Genomic DNA, 23,034 nt, shown 5'->3' on the forward strand with positions numbered 1-23,034 from the left:
ACAAGCACCAGTTTCTCTTTTGAACAAGGACAGGGGTGGAGTTGGGAGGGGGCTGAAACCTTTTGCCATCAGAGAACAGCCCCAGCCAAAAATAACCCTGGAAGAGCGAGCTGAGAATTGTTATCTTCTGCCAGCGCTGAAATTGGAGGCTGGGCGCTGCGAGTGTGTCTGCGTGTGTACACACACCCCACCACTACCATTTGTTGCAGGGAATCACATACTGTCAGGCCCTTCAATCCAGCAGGATCCACCCAGCCATCCACACTTTTCCCCAGGCTCTCTGAAGGCAGCACACTTCTCAGGAAGAAAACTTTTTTTTTTTTGCTTGTTTGTTGTGGTGGTCTCAACAGCAGCAACACAGATGCGTGGACGCATACTTCCTTATTCTTCTTGCCCTTTCACCCACCCTGGCCCAGCTCCTGCTTAGAAACAGGTTGCCCCACACTGTACGTGTCCACACTGCGGAGCTCTTACCAGGATTCAAGGCTTTCACTAGGAGGAAGGTAGAGCCCTTTGTAAGGTCCTACCAGGAATGAACGAACAAACCCAAATTAAAGAAGGACAGGGTACCAGGAACTGGGCTTGCTCCTTTCACAAGCTTTCTGGCATTTGGGGGTGGGGGGGGTCAGAGATGTTCTGCCTTCTCTCCATAAAGCCCACCAAAAATCCCAAATCAAGAAATTCCCCATAGAAAATCAACAGGCAAAAAGGATAAAGCCCAAAAGGGAAGAAACAATTCTCATTTTTGCTTCTATCTCCTTTCACCCTCAAAGCATTTTTGCACCCACTAAAGTCACTGAAATCTCCTGCTTCTTCTCCTCCTCCAAATATTGTCCACTTCCTGGGACTAAGCTGGATTTGCTGCAGGATTATAAAGTGTTTGATCATAGTAAGATGACTGTGAATAACAGCTCACACTTATATGTTGTTTTGCAGTTGACAAAAGGCTTTGCATCTGTTTTCTCTTTGGAGGCTCAAAACAACTAAAAGAAGTAGTAATGGCATTCATATCATTCCCGTTTTACAGATGAGAAAAAGGAGGCTTTCTGTGAGGTTGAAGGAAGTGGCCAAGATGGCACCTACATTCAGTACAAATTCTTATGTGGCCCTTCCCCTTTTTATTAATATCATTAAAGTGTGAAGTCATCAGCTGAATCCTACTGAGACTCTTCAGCTTTTCTCTTCAACAGCGAAGTGTGTGTGTGTGTGTGTGTGTGTGTGTGTGTGTGTGTGTGTTGTTGTTGTTGTTTTGCCTCTACTCTCTCCATTCCCCTGTAAACTTCCTGACTTTATGGTTGAGGGAGCCTTGTCTTAGCACCAAATAGAATGTCAACACTTCTAAGGACCTGTGCACATCTCTATGGTGGGGGATTTTTTTAAACCACTTTCTAATAACATTTCATTTTGCAAGGAAGGACAGTATCATTCCCAGAAGAAGAGAGGGTGGTAAGTCCTCTGTCCCAGAAAAGAAGAAAAGGATGCAGCCTCCAAGCCTCAGAGATAACCAGAAGGTCTCCAGGACTCCATCTCTGCACTTCTAAGACCTGCCTCTCTCTTGACATCACCATCATTCTCTCCTACCACAGCCCAGCTCCTTCCCCAGGACTGAGGACAAGTCAGGCACATCTCAGATAAGATTTTACAGCTTTACCAGCCAAAAGGAAAGTCTTTTCCCTTGGTTCTAATCCCCAAATTCCCAAAGACTCTGGTCCAGTTTGACGCAATGCAACCAACCACAAAGCAGGAACCCCACAGTGAAAGGGAGAAAGTTCCTCCAAAGTCAGGGGGTGCTGGTCCCCAAAGGCAGGAGAGATGGGCAAACAAACCATAATTGTCCACCGCATAACTGACACTTGGACTGATCAAGTCTTTTGAAAATTATTTTTCTGTTCTCTGAATTCACGTAGCGCTTTATACCACTCATGAGGAATGTTTCATGTGCTGCTACACCTTTCTATATGTCTTCTCTCCTCCAGCTGTATGTGGCCTTGGAATAGTTCCTTACCTTCTCCTCACCTCAGTATCATCACTGTGAAATGGGGATTATTATAATCCCGACCTCCCCTAAATTGTTGGGAGGATGAAAATATTAGTACAGTGCCTGACAAACAGAAAGGCATTCAATAAATGTTAGATATTCATATTATTACCATCTATATAGTATTTGTCATTATTATCAATGTCTTATATAGTAAGAACTACATTTTATATCTTTGTAGACCACCACTGTACGTAAACATCTTTGGGCAAAGGTAATATTATATAAAGTTTGGTTGAATTGATCTGTGGTTTTTGACAATGGAAACTCAAGGTATACAGAGTAATTTGCCCTTGAAACATACAAAAAGGGCTTACAAACTAAAGAAATCTCTTCAAAGCTGCCCCCAATTTTGATCAAGTTAATTCCAACAAATGTGTCACAGTGATGGAGAAAAGGAACCTGAGAGGGCCCCACAGGTAAGAAATGCCTGCCCAGAGTTGCTCACTGGTAAAATGAGAAGGTCGGATTAGATCAGTGTTTCCCAAAGGGTTTTCCTTGTAACACAAGTGCCTCCCAAATGCTGCGTAAGCGTTTCACAGTCAAGTAACTTTTTAAAATCCTGCACGCTCTATCCCATTCTTGGAGTTTCATGATGCGCATTTTCACACTGACACCTCTGAAAGGGCATCAGTTTAATGTCTTCTTGAACCAGTGCTTCCCAACCTAAATTCACACAACTAGTTTGCTTAGGGAAAGGGACTCAGACTAGCTTTGGAACTACAGCTAGGACAGTCCCCTCCCCACTTCATGTGTCCTCAGTGGGCTAGGTCAGGGATAAATACATTTTCCTGATTCTAAGGGGCTGGTCATCCTTCTGTGCTGGGTTCAGAGCTTCTCTACAGCGTGGGTCACAAAGAAGTGGGCCCTGTTCGCCTATAGATGCCTTCCAGCCTCCTCTGAGCCTCCAGGGAAAGGCCTCTCACTGAGAATTCTTGGCATGAAACAGGGGCAACCGATATATCCTTCCTTCCCCTTGGGATTTCCTTTCTCTTAAAAAGGTGTCAGCTGCTATCATCGTGTAGAGACTACACTAGCTGGCTCACCTAGACCAGCATTTCTCAAAAAGAGAATTTGGGGTAAACTAAGTCTTGAAACACTTCAGACTTTATCCACCCTCTTGGAGATTCACAAAGCACATTAGCATATGAAAGACTCCGTGAAGTTCCGCAGGAAAAATATCTATTTAACTTTAACCCAGCATTCCCAAATTTTATTTGACCATGGGGCCCATTTCCAAAACACCTATTGAGAGATCAAGGACATTAATATTCCATGAAACACTTTTTAGATCTCTGGGGTCCCTTCAAGCCATATCATTCTATCATTTGCTTTTTTTACTTATGAGGCATTAAAAGATTAATTTCTATCAGGCTTCCATTTAGGAACTTACCAGAATGTGCAAGCAGAAGCACTGGTAAAATTGCCCAGTTAAAAAAAAATACCCTTGAGTGATTATGAGACTTAAAATGAATTTTATACACACACACACACACACACATATACATTTACCTATAATTGTATTCTCTATACTCTGTTCTTCCACACTGCCCTGCCCCCAATCCCCTGGCTGGCAGAAAAGGCTGGCACAGGTCTGGCCCATGGTAGTTTTATATTCCTGCTGATTCTGAGTCCACTTCTGTGCACACAGGGCATGCTAAAAACATGCTGTTGACTCACTGACTCTAAGAGCAGAAGAAATGCCAAAAGTACAGGACAAGAGGCAGAAAAGCAGGTGGAAAATGTCATGGGGCAGTCCTCTAAGGAAGCGCTAGTTCCCTTTCTAATCTGCCCAAACACCTTCTGGTGGTACGGAAAGTCAGTTATATATTTCTCCTAAAACGCCACCTTCCACTAAGTCTTCTGTTCCCCAACAAATGAAATAACATATAGTAATTCCAACAGAACTTTCTGTTTCTCTACTTCCTTCGGTGTAAGGCCACTAAAGTGAATGTTCAAGTGATGGAAATGTGCATGTCACATGTATATCTTATAAATGGTTGTGAACTTGTCTCTGTGTTCTCACATCTAGGCTTCAAAACTTTGTTTCCCACCTTCATCAGTGACTACCCAGTCGGCCTTGGACAAGTCACTTACCCTCTCTAAAGCTCACTTTCTGCATCTGTAAAATGGGCATAATGCTACCTACCTCCTAGGGTTGATGATCATATTCAGAGACCTAATATGTGAACATTGCTTAGCACAGGGCCTGGAACATATTAAGAGCTTAATAAGTGCTTGCTGTAATTATTATGATTATTAGTATTACTATCACTAAAATAGCTATTATTGTTATTATAATCATTACTATAATAATTCTTACTATAATTATTATTACTATAATAATTCTTAATCTTTGTATCAAATAGTATTGTCTTTGAGGCATCAATGGACTATGTCTGATTAACTTCCAGCACAATATCTAGCATAAGATCACATGCAAATTAGGGAACTAGTGTTAAGGATGAAAAAAATTATTTTTATTGACCCTTAAAGACTTCATAAGTAACTGGGCAAAAAGAGCCATCCATCTCACACATGGAAACTCCAGTTCCTCTGGAGTTTGTTTTTGGAGGTAATTACAGGATGCCTAGAAACACTGAAATGCTGTTTATAAATCTCCTGAGACCAGCACAAGGTGATGGGCACAACCAATGCAGATGTGGTCTCCTGACTGCTGCATGCACTGGCGTCAATTTTGAAAAGCACTTGATGTTAACTAACTTGTAAAAACTGTGGTTTTTGGAAAGCAAAAGGTTTCATTTTAATTCAGTTTTACCTAAACATAATAGGCCTCTGATCTGCTAAGAATGAAGATTTGATTTCCATGTGTCCCCCACAGTATCTAGAAATATCAATGATATACAGCAACAGATTATTTAAAACTTTAGAGTCTTATCAAAGTTCTTTATTCTATAAAAGGCAAATAAAGTTTACTTTTCTAAAGGAATCTCAATACTTTTTAACAGCTGAATTTTGTTTTTAAAGGCTTCAAAAAGGAACACAATTTAGATCTTTATTAAAAAGGAAATGTATTTTCCATGTTTTACTTAAATTATATTGCATTAGCCATTTACAATCATAGTCTATATGGAATTTTCCTTTGGTGGTTTTTATGTTCGGGTTTTAGGAAGGGACCCCCAACATATGGCTAATCTCTGAATAAATATTTTAACATTCCTATGTAAAGTCATTTTTTTTTAAAACATTTATTTTTTATTTTTTATTTTTTTAATTTATTTTATTTATTTATTTACTTATGGCTGTGTTGGGTCTTCGTTTCTGTGTAAGGGCTTTCTCTAGTTGTGGCAAGTGGGGGCCACTCTTCATCGCGGTGCACGGGCCTCTCACTATTGCGGCCTCTCTTGTTGTGGAGCACAGGCTCCAGACGCGCAGGCTCAGTAGTTGTGGCTCACGGGCCTAGTTGCTCCGCGGCATGTGGGATCTTCCCAGACCAGGGCGCGAACCCGTGTCCCCTGCATTGGCAGGCATATTCTCAACCACTGCGCCACCAGGGAAGCCCTAAAGTCATTTTTTAAAAAGCTGTTTTATATCCCTCTATGTCATGGAGCTAAATAACATGGCTTGCCGTACAAGCCAGTATTCCCGCCTTATGAATGGGTTTTTTTCAACCATGAAGTCTGGGTGAATTTGCATGACTGGTAGTGAAATACTGTGTTATCAGACCCAGCCAGTTTGATGCCATCCTCAAGTCTCTCTAGCCCAGCCCAGGTCCAGCTCAGGTTTTACTCACACACTTAACCAGGAACTACTCTCCCCAACAATTCTATGCACCCTGCTGGGCCAATTTTCTCCAGGAGATTCTTCCAACCTTTCCCCCATTCCCTCAGAGTACATCTACAGAGGACACACACATTTGAAAAGTAACTCAAGCAAATAGAGAAACAATGCACACAACCACTGCATTTTAACCTAGGATTTTCTGGACATGCTGTTTTAACCCAAAAATGATGCCAGTGGTTGGAGTTTCATAGACTAAACTATGGCTCCCAACTTCACAGCCATGCCCATGGGTACCTTCACTGTTTTGGCATTTTTCTTCCCCCTGTTTCTAGTGTTTCCTTGGAAGCCAGAAAGTAGTCACTTTTCATTCAGCATGGAATTGATTTTTTCCAACTTTCGGTAGGAGCCAAAATCAACCTGGAGGTTTGTATCCAACAACAGTTCTGTTTGTGCATCTGAGATCCCCCAACAAGTGTGACTGACTCAGGGACATCGTTCATGACAGCAGCTCAGAGCTCAATAGTAACGTTTTAACACTGACCCTGCCAGGTGTCCAACATAGGGTGTTATTCCCTTTTACTGTGTCCAAACTTCTGATAGATATTAATCACTGGGATTCAAGAATGAGGAAATGGACTTTTTGAGAATTCTCAGCAATTCCAGAATTCATGTTAGTATTCTGTAATTTTCATAACACTTGTACTTAGATGTTTTTGAAAAATAACAAGTGACCATAATAATAAGTAGAGAATCGTTTTTCTGTGATAGGATTATATGAAAAGTTTTCATGGTCTTTTGTTTAACAAGATATAATACCAAATGTATGGTTTATTATTATAATTAACCAACAAACTGTGACAAGATTGTTGAATCCAATAACCTGTAAAAATGATCTCTACCTGATAGAGACATAGGATAATAGAAAACATTAAAAAGAAATGAACGTTAACACAAAATAAATGCTAAATAATTTTTAAACTGGAAGATAATTCCACAAATATTTAAAGATTCTCATTCTTTAAATGAAATTTTTAACCCCACAAAGCATCAATTGTTCTAATAGAATTCAAATAATGCAATATTTGGATCTCCTGGCAAGGTGAAGAGCACTACAGAGAAGTAATTGTCAGAATAGCCAATTTAAGGACATATTTTGCTTCCAAAACCTGGTATTTCTTAGAACGCCACTAACAGGATTTGTAAAAAGTATCCTAAGGCCTATAAACTTACTAATATTTATCTGCAAGAATTATTCACTGTCAGCTGTGGACAGAGCAATGAAGACACTTAGAGCAACAGACACAAGAGAGTCTCACTGATGCTTCCCTTCCACTGCTCATGTCCCGGTTCCCAAAAATGCTGACCTTGACCTTTGTCTCTGTGCATCAATATTTCCTGCTCTTGCTTTCAACTTGAAGTCAGTGAATTTCTTCACACCAGTAAGGTCTCTCTACGGACTATTAAGCTTTAATTCTCACAGGAGAATTATAACACTTCTTCCAGTTTTCTGGATTTCTCAACTGATTTTTCCCAGAATCTAGAATTTGGGAGTCCATATAAATTTCCCTCAGAAATGCCAGAAAGGAATTCCCAAATGGACAAGTGTTTTCCTCTATATTCCTTTGCAGAAGGAACTATAAACACAGATATTTCCCTCTCATCACCAAATTTTCTCTGCTCACTATCGTTGTCACTTCTTTAGATGCCCTACTCACAGTTTCCCCTCCTCTGGAAATAGCCCCAATACCATGGGACAGGTTCTCGGTGGTTATATCCTTTCTGCATTACCCTGCATTCTTGACCATATACCAGAAGTTGACCTAGGGAGGACACCTGGCCCAACTGGATTCTCTTACTGTCTCTGGAATTCGAATATTGGAACCCAGACATACCGAGACTGGGGGCCACTGTGGCCATATTGATATTGATATTGATGACAGCTGTGGGAGGGGTTGAACCTGTACCTGCCTGTTGCTCAGATCCCAGGAGCTGTCCTGAACTCCTCTTTCCCAGTCATGGGGTACTTAAGATGCCCCAATAATCTTTATGAAATCCCTCCCTGGTTTAAGCTAGCCAGAATTAGTTTCTGTTGCTTTCAATCAAAAGCAAATACATCATTATTCCTTGGCCCTAGTTCCTTAAATATTTCAGGAAAAGAAGTAAAAAGTGACAACATAAGATACCATTTATCTAACATTTGGAAACACACAAAGGAATACTTTGTACAGTTTATGATGCACTCATATGTAGTATGGACATAAATCATCAACAGTGTGCACATCTATATCAAGATCATGGTTGCTTGGGGGATGGGGGAGAACATGGGCCAGGAAGAGGCACAAGGGGAGACTTCAACAGTCACAATAATACTTGATTTCCAGGTGCCCATACGACCCAGTTAGCCTGAGGCTGTTGAATCCACATTTGTTAACCCAGCATAATTATCAACAGCAGGCCCTTCTTTCTCAAGAGTATCCCAGTTTGGCTACTAAGCTCTGACCATGCTTTAAGAACACTTTAAATAATTACAGAAAAATACTTCTGCATATTTTCCTGCATGGTTTAAGTATTTTATAACAAAAATAATTCAAACTTATTACACATACAGAATGTAGCTGCCAAAGTCCCTGCTTTGATATCCCAGCCATGAATCCCTCTAGAGCACCTTCCCCATACAACACTTGTGAGGATTCAATGAGACCAGCTCTATGAAGCACTCATCAGTGACCTGCACTAAGAGACAGTCGCCGTTAAGGTGACATTCCTTTATTCTAAACAAACTCCTGGTAAGTTATTTAGGGACATTTTATTTTTTTTCTTTTATATTAGTTTTATTAGTTATCTATTTTATACAAATTAGTGTATATATGTCAATCCCATTCTCCCAATTCATCACACCACCACCTGCCCCCCCACTATCCCCCCTTGGTGTCCATATGTTTGTTCTCTACATCTGCGTCTCTATTTCTGCCTTGCAAAGCGGTTCATCTGTACCATTTTTCTAGGTTCCACATATATGCATTAATAAACGATATCTGTTTTTCTTTCTTTTTCTTTTTTTCTGTTTTTCTCTTTCTGACTTACTTCATTCTGCATGAAAGTCTCTAGGTCCATCCACATCTCTACAAATGACCCAATTTTGTTCCTTTTTATGGCTGAGTAATATTCCATTGTATATATGTACCACATCTTCTTTATCCATTTATCTGTCGATGGACATTTAGGTTGCTTCCGTGACCTGGCTATTGTAAACAGTGCTGCAGTGAACATTGTGGTGCATGTGTCTTTTTGAATTATGGTTTTCTCTGGGTATATGCCCAGTAGTGGGATTGCTGGGTCATATTGTAATTCTATTTGAAGTTTTTCGAGGAATCTCCATACTGTTCCCCATGATTACATTCCCACCAACAGTACAAGAGGGTTCCCTTTTCTCCACGCCTTCTCCAGCATTTGTTGTTTGTAGATTTTCTGATGATGCCCATTCTAACTGGTGTGAGGTGATACCTCATTGTAGTTTTGATTTGCTTTTCTCTAATAATTAGTGATGTTAAGCAGCTTTTCATGTGCCTCTTGCCCATCTGTATGTCTTCTTTGGAGAGATGTCTATTTAGGTCTTCTGCCCATTTTTGGATTGGGTTGTCTGTTTTTTTACACTGAGCTACATGAGCTGTTTATATATTTTGGAGATTAATCCCTTGTCCGTTGATTCGTTTGCAAATATTTTCTCCCATTCTGAGGGCTGTCTTTCGTCTTGTTTATAGTTTCCTTTGCTATGCAGAAGCTTTTAAGATTCATTAGGTCCCATTTGTTTATTTTTGTTTTTATTTCCATTTCTCTAGGAGGTGGGTCAAAAAGGATCTTGCTGTGATTTATGTCATAGAGTATTCTGCCTATGTTTTCCTCTAAGAGTTTTATAGTGTCTTGCCTTAAATTTGGGTCTTTAATCCATTTGGAGTTTATTTTTGTGTATGGTGTTAGTGAGTGTTTTAATTTCATTCTTTTACATGTAGCTGTCCAGTTTTCCCAGCACCACTTATTGAAGAGGCTGTCTTTTCTCCACTGTGTATTCTTGCCTCCTTTATCAAAGATAAGGTGACCATAGGTGCGTGGGTTTATCTCTGGGCTTTCTATCCTGTTCCATTGATCTATATTTCTGTTTTTGTGCCAGTACCATAGTGTCTTGATTACTGTAGCTTTGTAGTATAGTCTGAAGACAGGGAGTCTGATTCCTCCAGCTCCATTTTTTTCCCTCAAGATTGCTTTGGCTATTCGGGGTCTTTTGTGTCTCCATACAAATTTTAAGATTTTTTTGTTCTAGTTCTGTAAAAAATGCCATTGGTAATTTGATAGGGATTGCATTAAATCTGTAGATTGCTTCGGGTAGTATAGTCATTTTCATAATACTGATTCTTCCAATCCAAGAACATGGTATATCTCTCCATCTGTTTGTGTCATCTTTGATTTCTTTCATCAGTGTCTTATAGTTTTCTGTGTACAGGTCTTTTACTTCCTTAGGTAGGTTTATTCCTAGGTATTTTATTCTTTTTGTTGCAGTGGTGAATGGGATTGTTTCCTTAATTTCTCTTTCTGATCTTTCGTTGTTAGTGTATAGGAATGCAAGAGATTTCTGTGCATTAATTTTGTACCCTGCAACTTTACCAAATTCACTGATTGGCTCTAGTAGTTTTCTGGTGGCATCTTTAGGATTATCTATATATGGTATCATGTCATCTGTGAACAGTGACAGTTTTACTTACTCTTTTCCAATTTGGATTCCTTTTATTTCTTTTTCTTCTCTGATTGCCATGGCTAGGACTTCCAAAACTATGTTGAATAAGAGTGGCTAGAGTGGACATCTTTGTCTTGTTCCTGATCTTAGAGGAAATGCTTTCAGTTTTTCACCATTGAGAATGATGTTTGCTGTGGGTTTGTCATATATGGCCTTTATATGTTGAGGCAGTTTCCCTCTATGCCCACTTTCTGGAGAGTTATCATAAATGGGTGTTGAATTTTGTCAAAAGCTTTTTCTGCATCTATTGAGATGATCATATGGTTTTTATTCTTTAATTTGTTAATATGGTGTATCACATTGATTGATTTGCATATATTGAAGAATCCTTGTATCCCTGGGATAAATCCCACTTGATCGTGGTGTATGATCCTTTTCATGTGTTGTTGGATTCTGTTTGCTTGTATTCTGTTGAGGATTTTTGCATCTATGTTCATCAGTGATATTGGTCTGTAATTTTCTTTTTCTGTAGTATCTTTGTCTGGTTTTGGTATCAGGGTGATGGTGGCCTCACAGAATGAGTTTGGGAGTGTTCTTGCCTCTGCAATTTTTTGGAAGAGTCTGAGAAGGATGGGTGTTAGGTCTTCTCTAAATGTTTGATAGAATTCACCTGTGAAGCCATCTGGTCCTGGACTTTTGTTTGTTGGAAGATTTTTAATTACAGTTTCAATTTCATTACTTGTGATTGGTCTGTTCATATTTTCTATTTCTTCCTGGTTCAGTCTTGGAAGGTTATACCTTTCTAGGAATTTGTCTTTCTTCCAGGTTGTCCATTTTATTGGCATAGAGTTGCCTGTAGTAGTCTCTTAGGATGCTTTGTATTTCTGCGTTGTCCATTGTAACTTGTCATTTTTCATTTCTAATAATATTGATTTGAGTCCTCTTCTTTTTCTTGATGAGTCTGGCTAAAGGTTTATCAATTTTGTTTATCTTCCCAAAGAACCAGCTTTTAGTTTTATTGATCTTTGTGATTGTTTTTTTTTGTTTCTATTTCATTTATTTCTGCTCTGATATTTATGATTTCTTTCCTTCTGCTAACTTTGGGTTTTGTTTGTTCTTCTTTCTATAGTTCCTTTAGGTGTAAGGTTAGATTGTTTGAGATTTTTCTTGTTTCTTGAGGTAGGCTTGTATTGCTATAAACTTCCTTCTTAGAACTGCTTTTGCTGCATGCCATAGGTTTTGGATCATCGTGTTTTCCTTGTCATTTGTCTCTAGGTATTTTTTGATTTCCTCTTTGATTTCTTCAGTGATCTCTTGGTTATTTAGTAACGTATTGTTTAGCTTCCATGTGTTTGTGTTTTTTATGTTCTTTTCCCTGTAATTTATTTCTAATTTCATAGCGTTGTGGTCAGAAAAGATGCTTGATATGATTTCAATTTTCTTAAATTTACTGAGGCTTGATTTGTGACCCAAGATCTGATCTATCCTGGAGGATGTTCCTTATACACTTGAGAAGAAAGTGTAATCTGCTGTTTTCAGATGGAATTTTCTATAAATATCAATTAATTCTATCTGGTCTATTTTATCATTTAAAGCTTGTGTTTCCTTATTAATTTTCTGTCTGGATGATCTGTCCTTTGGTGTAAGTGAGGTGTTAAAGTCCCCCACTATCAGTGGGTTACTATCAATTTCCTCTTTTATAGCTGTTAGCTTTTGCCTTATGTATTGAGGTGCTCCTATGTTGGGTGCATATATATTTATAATTGTTATATCTTCTTCTTGGATTGATCCCTTGATCATTATGTAGTGTCCTTCCTTGTCCCTTGTAACAGTCTTAAAGTCTATTTTATCTGATTTGAGTATTGACACTTCAGCTTTCTTTTGATTTCCATTTGCATGGAATATCTTTTTCCATCCCCTCACTTTCAGTCTGTATGTGTCCCTAGGTCTGAAGTGGGTCTCTTGTAGACAGCATATATATTTGGTTCTTGTTTTTGTATCCATTCAGCGAGCCTGTGTCTTTTTGGTTGGGGCATTTAATCCATTCATATTTAAGGTAATTATTGATATGTATGTTCCTATTACCATTTTCTTAATTGTTTTGGGTTTGTTTTTGTAGGTCCTTTTCTTCTCTTGTGAACTTAGAGAAGTTCCCTTAGCATTTGTTGTAGAGCTGATTTGGTGCTGCTGAATTCTCTTAGCTTTTGCTTGTCTGTAAAGCTTTTGATTTCTGCATTGAATCTGAATGAGATCTTTGCCAGGTAGAGTAATCTTGGTTGTAGGTTCTTCCCTTTCATCACTTTAAATATATCACACCACTCCCTTCTGGCTTGTAGAGTTTCTGCTGAGAAATCAGCTGTTAACCTTATGGGAGTTCTCTTGTATGTTATTTGTCATTTTTCCCTTGTTGCTTTTAATAATTTTTCTTTGTCTTTAATTTTTGTCAATTTGATTACTATGTGTCTCGGCATGTTTCTCCTTGGGTTTATCCTGCCTGGGACTCTCTGTGCTTCCTGGACTTGGGTGGCTATTTCCTTTCCCATGTTAGGGAAGTTTTCGACTATAATCTCTTCAAATATTTTCTCAGGTCCTTTCTCTCTCTTCTCCTTCTGGGACCCCTGTAATGTGAATGTTGATGCATTTAATGCTGTCCCAGAGGTCTCTTAGGCTACCTTCATTTCTTTTCATTCTTTTTTCTTTATTTTGTTCTGTGGCAGTGAATTCCACCATTCTGTCTTCCAGGTCACTTATCCGTTCTTCTGCCTCAGTTATTCCGCTATTGATTCCTTCTAGTGTAGTTTTCATTTCAGTTATTGTATTGTTCATCTCTGTTTGTTTGTTCTTTAATTCTTCTAGGTGTTTGTTCTTTAATTCTTCTAGGTCTTTGTTAAACATTTCTTGCATCTTCTCGATCTTTGCCTCCATTCTTTTTCCAAGGTCCTGGATCATCTTCACTATCATTATTCTACATTCTTTTTCTGGAAAATTGCCTATCTCCACTTCATTTAGTTGCTTTTCTGGGGTTTTATCTTATTCCTTCATCTGGTATATAGCCCTCTGCCTTTACATTTTGTCTATCTTTCTGTGAATGTGGTTATCGTTCCACAGCCTGCAGGATTGTATTTCTTCTTCCTTCTGCTGTCTGCCCTCTGGTGGATGAGGCTATCTGAGAGGCTTGTGCAAGCTTCCTGATGGGAAGGACTGGTAGTGGGTAGAGCTAGGTGTCGCTCTGGTGGGCAGAGTTCAGTAAAACTTTAATCCCCTTGTCTGCTGATGGGTGGGGCTGAGTTCCCTCTTTGTTGGTTGTCTGGCCTGAGGCGACCCAGCAATGGAGCCTACAGGCCTTCTGGAGGGGCTAATGGCGGACTCGGACTCCAGGAGGGCTCACACCAAGGAGTACCTCCCAGAACTTCTGCTGCCACTGTCCTTGTCCCCGTGGTGAGCCACAGCCGCCTCCCACCTCTGCAGGAGACCCTCCAACACTAGCAGGTAGGTCTGGTTCAGTCTCCTATGGGGTCACTGCTCCTTCCCCCTGGGTCCTGATGTGCACACTACTTTGTGTGTGCCCTCCAAGAGTGGAGTCTCTGTTTCCCCAAGTCCTGTCGAAGTCCTTTAATCAAATCCCGCTAGCCTTCAAAGTCTGATTCTCTGGGAATTCCTCCTCCCATTGCCGGACCCCCAGGTTGGGAAGCCTGACGTGGGGCTCAGAACCTTCACTCCAGGGGGTGAACTTCTGTGGTATAAGTGTTCTCCAGTCTGTGTATCACCCACCTAGCGGTTATGGGATTTGATTTTATTGTGATTGCACCCCTCCCCCTGCCTCATTGAGGCTTCTCCTTTGTCTTTGGATGTGGGGTATCTGTTTTGGTGAGTTCCAGTGTCTTCCTGTCGATGACTGTTCAGTAGTTATTTGTGATTCCAGTGCTCTCGCAAGAGGGAGTGAGCACACGTCCCTCTACTCCGCCATCTTGAACCCAACATCAGGACATTTTAATTTTAATATTGTATGTAGGTTATACATTCATAAGGTTCCAAATTCAAAAAGTACAAAAGGGCAATGAGAAGTTTTCCAGCCCTGCCCTTGTTTATCTCCCTGAAGACAACTAAATGTTTCTAGATTTTTTAATATCCTTAAAGAATATCCTGTGTAAATAAGAAAAAAAATATACATATATCTGTGTGTGTATTACCCCATTAGAAGCACACAAAAACTCTTTGAAAAGATATCATTATTACTCCCATTGTACATGAAGAAATTGAGGCTTGGAGCAATTAAGTGACTTACCTAAGGTCACACAGGTGGTAAACAGCAAAACTCAGGTTCAAATCGTCTAACCACTAAGTATTGTCCCAAATTTTGAAAAAGAGGAAGTGGAATTAACCTACTAAAATGAAGGCATATTTCAGGTATCAAAGAAGCAGGCACCCGCATTCCCAGCTCATCTGGAAAGCTCAACTTGCCCCAAAATATCTCCCCTTGTCATAAGAAATTCCACCTTTTCAAATTTTTACTTAGGAGCTTAGAGGGCTCAGCTCTTCTCCTAGGGCTCCCTAATTAAAACAGAAATAGAAATCCTGGAAGGCTAAATATATGCTAACACTTGGAAATTTGTTGGCTGTCCTTCCTAAGGCAAGGCACTGAAAGGTAGAGTCAGATGGGGTGAGCAGGGGGCATTCTTGAGGAGTGGGGACAGGAAACTGAAAGGCAAGACAGGATGTGACAAAGAAAACCACCTCATGGTTTTTCCTTGAACCTGCCCTAACTTAGGTTTACTAGGTTCAGCCACTGATCACCATCAGAAGACCAGTCAATCTGAGTTGTTTTTAATATGATGACACACATCAATTTCATCCTTTCATCCAACATTCTCATCTGGCTCTTCTTTCGACCAAGGACACACACATTGCCAGGAAGAGTGTGGGCAGTTAGTTCTCCCGCTCAGGAATCTGATGGTTCTGAGTTCCCCAGAATCACCCACCTTAACACCTGCCAGTTTGTATCCTGAGTCCTAAGTAGCACTCCCCCTCCCCCCATGCCTCAAGTTCTGGATATAGCACAGCCTTGAACACAGCAACATCCAGCCCTCCAGCAGGAAAGTCCCAGGTATCCAGAGGCAAGAAAATGTGAATATGAACTCAGGAACAATGAGCCAAATTGTGTTTCTGTCTGAAAAAGGATACTAAGAGCTTCATTCAGGTTACATCAGAGCCAATCCTCAGAATCAAGAGGAAGCGCATACCTAATACACAGAAATTATACGATGGAGGGAAAGGAGAGGTCAGGCCTCACCTTGGCAAGTGCTGATGATTGGCTCAGTATGGTATAAAATATTTGTTCTGAAGCCAGATATTTGCCTGATCATTTGGACACTGCTTGCACAACCAGAAAAATCAGTCATCAGTTAGGAAAATGTGTTGCTGTGTGAGGCTTAGAACTCAGTTATCTAAAACTGCAAGGGAAGGCAAAATTTTCATCCAAAGTGAGTGCCTTTGTTTGTCTTGACTGATTATTCTAACATCAACAGCCTCTAAATAAAGTGTTGAAGATCATGACATAACCCCCTCTTTCTCCATCTTTCTCATCCTTCCCATACAGTTTCAGTTGCCCAAAGTCCACCATTAACAACTCTTTCTGCTGAAATCTGGCTCTCTGAGGAAGAGCATCCAGAAACAGAAGACACAGATCAGGGAGTTTCTTCCTACTAGAACTGCTGCTTTAGTTTAACTTGAAAAAACCCACACCCAGTTCCTAATGTAAAACATCTGAACCACCAGGTCTTCCACAAGCAAGACGGTGCTTACGCTCTCAGCGCACTCCATCCTACATGCAACCAACAGATTGCTTGCCGAGAAACAGAGCCTGGCGGCCAGGAGAGCAACATTCCACCAGACCCTGATTTAGCGAGACATTTCCATATCATACCCCCAACCAGCTGGAAATCTTCCACTGCTTTTGTGCAAAGATCTAACTCATCTCGCTGAATTTCCTGATTTAAAAGTCTAATCCATTGCACCAAAAGTGTGACAGAAGGAAACCAAGTATACCAGCCTTCTCCTGCCAGATTGCCCCAGACTAAAGTTCTTGCATTTTCATTCTGTAAAAAATGGGCCAAATATGCTCTGCAGGAGATGCTGGTCCATTGGTCATCCTCTTATTCTTGCTGCAGAACCTTGGCTGATGGCACTGGAGGAAAAACAAGTTTATCAATTACAAGAGCAACTAAGCTCCCTCCTCCATGAAAAATAGTAACAAGCCTAATGTCTCTTAAGCTTATGAAATAAGCACTGAAAAACACAAAGGACTCACAGTTTTAAAATGTGACATACTTTCTCTAAGCAGTGAGGTACCTAGAGATGCAACGTTTACATTGCAAACCCTCCCAGAGCGGGGGTCATGAGGCTCAGCTGTCCGTCAGTGTTCAGGGATGAGCCATTTAGTGCAACGGCGCCTGCCAGGGGACAGTAACTTGGGGAAGAAGCCCAGGGAAAAAAAGGAAGTAAATCCATCTGCTAATTATAAAAATAACACACACATACATGTAGCTATACATATACATTTTTTAAAAATATGGCTTTCACACACGTAATCAGCCCATGACGACTTCTCCTGGCTAATCATCAAGGCAAATCTTTTCTCTTTTTCCTGCACCTTTCTAGGCTCCTTTTTTAAAAAAAAAAAAAACTTCTTTTATATATAAATGATCAATTCTAGGCTCCTTTTTTAAAAAAAAAAAACTTCTTTTATATATAAATGATCAATTCATTTTCTGTAATTTGTAGCCCCCTCCCCATTTCCCCCACACTATCTATTTATACCACTGTCTGCCACAGCCCCTGGGCATCCTCAAACCCCCCAGCTTCTCTCTTAGGTTAGGACAGGCGTGTCCAGTAGGCACCAAAACCTCATCCCTACTGCTTTGTTTAATTTTTTTATTGCCTCTAAGAGAAATCTCAGGATTGCAGACTAGAAGGAGGCAGAGCTGCCTCCACGTATCTCAGTAGGAAGAGAATATCATATGAAAAAAGATTATTCTACGAGTCAAAAGGAACAATCCTTCTGATAACAAATCATCCTCTAAATGCGCTTAGGTACCGATTGGAAGTGTGCATGGGAAAATGATCCAACAGCACCACTTACAGTAAGAGCTGTTAAGTGCAACACTGTTGGTCCATGTCAGCAAAGAAAAGCAAGCCGGCTCATCAGAAAGGTTGACCTCCCCCATTCTCTGCAGAAAGACTGTGCCCGGGACAGGAAGCCAGTGCAATTAGTTTGTCATCATTTGAAGGGAACACACAGATTCCAGCAAATCCTGGGGAGAAAATGTTCTTATCAGGCTCTGCTGACCGATGAGGAATGACTCCCACCTGAGACAAACTGATTTTCACCAGAGGCTCCTAGTTCCTGGAAAGATAGACCAGGGAATCCTCTATTACATCTGGTATATATAAATAAAGGATTTCTTCCTTTGTAATCAAGGCTCTCCCCAAAACTCAAACCAATCCAGACTTGATGAACTGCCTCTTCCAACTTGCTTTCAGGGTCTCCAGGTCAAAAAGAAATACAGCACAAAGATGCTTTCTCCTGAGGGATCATACATAAATTCACTCAGTCTGTTTCTTCTCCACATAGAGCAACAAAGCCATAAGACTTCCATCCACTCTTTGGCTCCTTCTTGGTTAAGGTAAGATAAATCTTATACCTCTGTCTGCATATGGCAGGTTACAGGCGAGTGAGGCTTGGCTAGGGAGATTTGACTTGGAAAAGTCCTCTCCAGGCCTCTGTATGCAAGCAAGCTGGCGTGGAGAGGTGCAAGCAATTATGGCTGCATTTCAATTCCCCAAACCCTACAATTAAGAAGAGGGAGGAGATATGGGGATATATGTATATGTATAGCTGATTCACTTTGTTATAAAGCAGAAACTAACACACCATTGTAAAGCAATTTATACTCCAATAAAGATGTTAAAAATTTTTTTAATTTAAAAATAAAATAAAAAATCAATTTGATAAATAAGAAATTATATTGTTATTCTAAAAAAAAAGAATGGAAAATTTTGTTTGTCTGTCCCTTCATATATGTATGTTGATGAAAGAGAGAGTTTCAACTATCCTTTTTATTGACTACATTGTTTAAATTCACCAGTGACTCCATCTTCACTTTGCCTGGATAGACCAAATTCAGGACACATTTTCAAAAGCTTTAACCTCCTCAAATCAAAGAGAAGAATCAGCAGTATTATTAAGTTCAAAGTTCAAATAAGGTCTTATCTCATTTTTATTTGTAACGTGCCCATTCCTCCAAATGCCATAATCAGGTAAGATCACAAACCCTGATTGGGCAACCATATTATTAGAAAATGCAATTCTTACAATTCAGTGCGTAACTACACTTTTAATAAGCCCTCCACTCTTCCCCATGTAGTCTCCATTAGACACCCCTTCTCAAATTTAAAGTCATAGATACAAAAATGTTATGCCTTTAGAGAGTCTAGTGACTGCCCAATCCTGTAATTTGATGGGTGAGAACACTGAAGCCCAGAAGAGGTTGTCATTTGTTCCCAAAGCCTTAAATAAATAAAAGGGAAGATGACCAGTTGACAATTCCCATTCATGTCCAAGGGCAGAGGCCTGCCCTTGTACATGAGTCCAAGGAGAGACTTAAGAAATACTGATACCTGGGCTCCACCTCCCAGAGATTCTGGCATAAGTGTCTAGGGTTTGAACTGGGCCTAGGTATTTTTTTCAAAAGTCCTCAGCTTATAAAAAGCTGGCAGGTTGGGCTTCCCTGGTGGTACAGTGGTTAAGAATCCGCCTGCCAATGCAGGGGACACGGGTTTGAGCCCTGGTCCGGGAAGGTGCCACATGCCACAGAGCAACTAAGCCCGTGCGCCACAACTACTGAGCCTGCGCTCTAGAGCCCGCGAGTCACAACTACTGAAGCCCGCACGCCTAGAGCCTGTGCTCTGCAAGAAGAGAAGCCACCGCAAGGAGAAGACCGTGCACCGCAACGAAGAGTAGCCCCCGCTCGCCGCAACTAGAGAAAGCCCACGCACAGCAATGGAGACCCAACGCAGCCAAAAATAAATAAAAATAAAAATAAATAAATTAAAAAAAAAAAAAAAAGCTGGCAGGTTATAAGCGAGCAAAGCCTGTACAGCCCAGTTTAAGAAAGAGGAGTCTAGATCAGTGGTTCTAGAACTTTAACTGCCTCAGAACTACCTGGAGGGCTTGTTAAACCACAGACGGCCTGGCCCCACCTCCAGAGTTTCTTGTTCAGGGGATCCTGGTGGGGCCTGTGTATTTGTATTTCTAACAAGCTCCAGGAGGATGCTGCCGGTCCAGGGACCACATTTTGAGAATCCCTGCTACTTAGACAGACCATACAAGATCAAAGCTCAAACTCATTCCAAGAAATTTTCTAGACCCATAAACAAGCTGGAGTTGAAGCAAGCACCTTACGGATGAAAAAAGTTTGATTATGAACACTTGAAGTATTTCATCTGTTCCCTCATATACTCATATTTCTCTCAATGTAAAAATGCCAGAGGTAGTTCCCAGCTTGCTTGTTTTCATCCTCATAAATAACTTTTCCATCAGCACAAGTTCTAAACATAAGCTGTAAAAATATCTTGGTTTACAGCCCCTGGAAAAACCCTGAGGGAGTCTGGCTCTGGGTTCCAGTCCAGATGGGCGGGTTGTAGCCATCCCTGCTTGTGTGAAGAGCGCCCCCTGGAGTTCTGCCACAGATGGTGCCCGGCATCTGACATTGGGCGGAGAACACAGCCTCTTTGCTTTCCCCTCAGGAAGCCACCCCAAACTGCTCTGAGGAATCCCTGAAACCCATGTTACCTCTAGGATAGCATATTTTCCCAAAAGCACTTTGCATCAGATTTATTATACGGCAACAAAGAAAAGACCAACGCCTAAAAGATTTCTCTCTTTTTAAATTCATACTCAATTCATAGCACATTGTCATTATCAGTCTGTGCAAAGCCTCTCTTGTTTTATTTTTTCCCTCTTATTTCTGATCCTCACACTCACCCTCCCTATTTTTTAGGCAACCTCTCTAATATGTTAGAGATATGTCCTTAAATATGCATGTATCCCTGTAGAAATGAGGAGGGCTGCTTTGTATGCGTATGTGGCTTTAAATTACATAATGGCATCGTAATAGAAATCTCATTTCTTATCGTTACACTCCACGTCATGTTTTTAAGACCTACCCATGTTGCTTTATGTCCACCTAAGATGCACCCAACCACATTTTGCTTATTGAGAAGTTGCCTTTACACATGTGTTTCTCACAGTGAAATCAGGATGCTGTTGAGTCAGAGCATTTCAGACCAAGCGAGATTGTTTGCTGGGGTTAATCTGACACCAGATTCATTTATCCCTGTTTTAGGACTGTAACTAATTCCTTTCCGCTCCATTGGTCCTGCTCTCGAGCTGGCATCACAGGTGTCTTCTTTGAAAAGAAAAAGATTTTGTCCCTTGGTTTCCTGGCAGTCCCTAACTTTTTTTTGGACGAGGGGCTCTTTTTCACAAAGTTTGCACCAAAAAGCATAGAGATGGACTCCTCCAAGGGAAAAGTCTCTATCATCTACAATTTATCCTTGCTTAAACAAGATCATTCCAGCCTGTGGAAACTGTTTTTTTTTAAATAAGAAAAGTTGCCTCTATTTTGGATTACAGGTTTCAGATCAAAATGAAAAAATAGTCAAATTGCTAATCAGAGAGTCTTCTGTTCTTACTCTGCTTACTTACTCCTCTTGCAGATGTAAGTAGTAAATCCAAAACCAAATTCTCTCTCTCGAGATGTGAACTCCCACCAACACGCATGAGGAGGCAATTGGGCTCACACAATAGCACTTAATTAAAATCTATAATTTCCACATGTACGTGAGAGATAAAAAGAATGCATCTTTGGGCCTATTTCCAGCCCAGGACTTCAAAATACATGAAATCGTACTTCTTTATCAACTGGACCCCATAAAGTGATAAATATAAGGTACCAAGATTTAAAATGCAAGTAATACTTTCCTCAAGACTCTGAGATAAGCCCTTCACAAGTCTGTAGTAAAAAGTATTAAAAATAACTACCATATATTATGTGTTTATAACGTGCCAGGCACTGTACTAAACATTATTCGTGTGTTTTCCCATTTAATCCTCATAAGCCTATGACATAGATTCTTTTTAATCCCTGTTTTCAGGATGAAAGACCTAAGGTTCAGAGATGAAAGAAAAAGAAAACTTTAATCCCATTATGCAAGATTAACTCATTCCCCTGAGCCAAAAAATACATCTCCCTTTTCCTAAAGAAATATTCTTTAACTTGTTTCTCTCTCAAGAGCCCATCCTCTCTCTCCTCCCTGACCTCAGCCAGCATCTGGAATTCTCTGGGGCGCCCACCTCCTCCGTGTTCTCTCCTCCCTTGCAGTCTGGGTGCCTCTCACAGCAGTGACACAGAAAGCCATTTCCTTGGTCCACAACTAACTCAGACTCTGAATCTCTTTGAACCCTCGGCCGCCCCCTGTTTTAAATCCTCTCCTGCCTTGATTTCTCTGGCGCTAGATGGTCTCAGTTTCTTGTGTCTCTTTTCACATCTTCCGACCATTTTGCCAATTCTTCTTCCTTTGCCACCCTCATGCAACAAGGCACAGCACAGTTCCTGCCTCAGCCTGTTTCCTTAGTCCCTGCTGGTGTCCCAGGAGCTCCCCTTGCCCCCAGACTGGAGCCTGTGTCTGGGGTAGTTCCCCTCCCCACCCAAGAACCCTCAGCCCCTGCCCACCAGTGGTTACCCCAAGAGCCTGCCAATTCCTCAAACTCTGCCCCTTCCGCAGTTTCCCAGTGTTGGCCATTTATTACCTGTGTGAACCTAGGCCTCAGTTTCCTCCCAAATAAAACAAAGGGCATGAACTCAATGATCTCTAGTGTCCTTTCTAGGTGTGCCATTCTCGCATAGTTCCTCCCCATAAACAGAGCAAAGTCAAGCCTCTTCAGCCTGGCATTCAATGCCCTCCACTCTCTGCCCTCTCCTCACCTGTAATACCCTACAGGTCTCTCAGCCTTTCCCTGAAACAGACCCGGAGGTGCTTCTCTGCCGGTAAGCTCCCTTCTTTATCTCCAATATCTGCTTGCCAAAGCCCCGGGTCAGCTCCAAAAATCTTCAATCCTCAAGCAGTTTTCCTGGTTGAAAACCATCCTGCTCGCACTACACCTGAGAGTCCACCACAGCACTTGTGACGGTGTACGTAGATTCAGAGCCCGGTGAATGCGTGCATGGCCCCGCCGTCTACCTGCAAAGCTCCGAAGGCAGATTAGTCTCCAGAGCTGGAGCCAGACAGCTTAGGTTTGTTTTGTATTTGCTTTTTACTTTCTGAATGTTATGATGTTTTGACATCTTCAAACACCTTTCTAGTTGAGGAGAGGCTGCTCCTCCCAGGGTCAGCCGGTTCTTAGAGACGACAAAGGGCCCAGCCAGAGCATACTTTTGATATGCACACTAACCAATCCAGAGCC

General features: G+C 40.9%; 1 long non-coding RNA gene across 1 annotated transcript in view; it reads right to left on the reverse strand.

Annotated features, from left to right (window-relative positions):
* Positions 1-10,031: 10,031 nt before the first annotated feature.
* LOC309664992 overlaps positions 10,032-23,034 on the reverse strand; it is a 31,987-nt gene continuing 18,984 nt past the window's right edge. Inside the window, exons 2-3 of the long non-coding RNA XR_014266128.1 lie at positions 16,557-16,695; positions 10,032-15,751 (exon numbers count right to left, since the gene is read on the reverse strand). This is a non-coding gene — a long non-coding RNA (uncharacterized lncRNA). The remainder of the gene's footprint in view (positions 15,752-16,556; positions 16,696-23,034) is intronic.

This window comes from Balaenoptera physalus (genome assembly GCF_965194825.1).
Source record: "Balaenoptera physalus genome assembly, chromosome: 7".
Taxonomy (NCBI): domain Eukaryota; kingdom Metazoa; phylum Chordata; class Mammalia; order Artiodactyla; family Balaenopteridae; genus Balaenoptera; species Balaenoptera physalus.